The following is a 1327-nucleotide window of genomic DNA, read 5'->3' on the forward strand; positions in this document are numbered from 1 at the left end:
CGCAAACCACCCAACACGACCGACGACCTGGATCATTTTCCATCCATACATCAAATCAAAGAATACCAATGTTATTGATTTAATTATTCGGTCAGACGACGTAATTCCTATCAATTCTGAATCGATTTTCTATACAAAACAGCTGGATTTAATGTTCTTAAATACTTTTTCAAGTAATTTATGAATGATAAAAATTTTCGCACCTCAATTATCAATTTAGCCATACTGAATACCACTTTTTAACGCTGTTCATTTCAAAGACCGAAAAAGTTAATTCAGAACAAACTGCACCAAACGGCAACCTTTTTATTATTTTTTAAATATGATTATAAATTTATAATCCATAATATCAGTTAGTTATGCAGTCTACATTCTCTTACACTGTAAAATGCAAAGTAAATGTGTTGCATTAAAAAAAAGCAAGCAGTTTCACATTGAAAACATTACTGCCGTTTTCAAACTATACAATTGGGCAACATTATTCCATTTTTATTGCAAAATAATTATTTGTAATTTTATTTAAAATTGAATTTTTTGAAACAGTAAATTCATTCTTTTTCAGCAAATCTTTGCATGTGTTTCGTTAATCATAATTATCCAGACAAAATTCATGTGCATCACTTTTAATTTTTTTTCAGTAAATTATAAATTACATTGCTTAAAAAGATGAAAAAAGCAATTAATAAATATTCTGTTGTGCCAAACATGTGATTATACATGCAAATTTGAAACTGAATGTAACTTATTAGCCTGCTAGTTATTAGTGAATGTTCGTGCTTGCATAAATTAGTGTTCTATAAAAAAAAGTAGTAAGTATAAGAGTGAAGTAAAAAATGTTCAAGAAAGCAAGAACAATAGAATTATGAAAAATCATCAACTTGATAATAATTTTAATTTCTAACGATTTGTAGAACTGATGCAACAGAAATGATAAAACTTTACATGTAATGCGTAAGTGCAAAGTTTGCGATTTACTGAAACACGTTGATAAAATTGAGCCGATAAAAAGCAATAGTTAATAATTTTGTTAATAGTTTGAAATTTCTGAAAAGCTTATTACTTATTTGTAAATCTAATTTCACTTGGCAATTTTGCTTTCTACATTTCAAGTACAATGCAATGTAGAAAACAAAATCAGAAGAGGTTAGACTATAAATGAATGCAATTTCAAAAATTGCAAAACTAAAGAAGTTTAAAAATGTATTTATCATTATTAAAATAATCAAAATTCTAACTTTAAAATTGAATTATATAATAAAAGTTAATTTATGAAATACGTATTCATTTGCGTCACTACTTTTTGATGACTTTTTTGGAAAGTATGAAA

Source organism: Trichinella spiralis (assembly GCF_000181795.1).
Source record: "Trichinella spiralis strain ISS 195 chromosome Unknown Scfld6168, whole genome shotgun sequence".
NCBI lineage: Eukaryota > Metazoa > Nematoda > Enoplea > Trichinellida > Trichinellidae > Trichinella > Trichinella spiralis.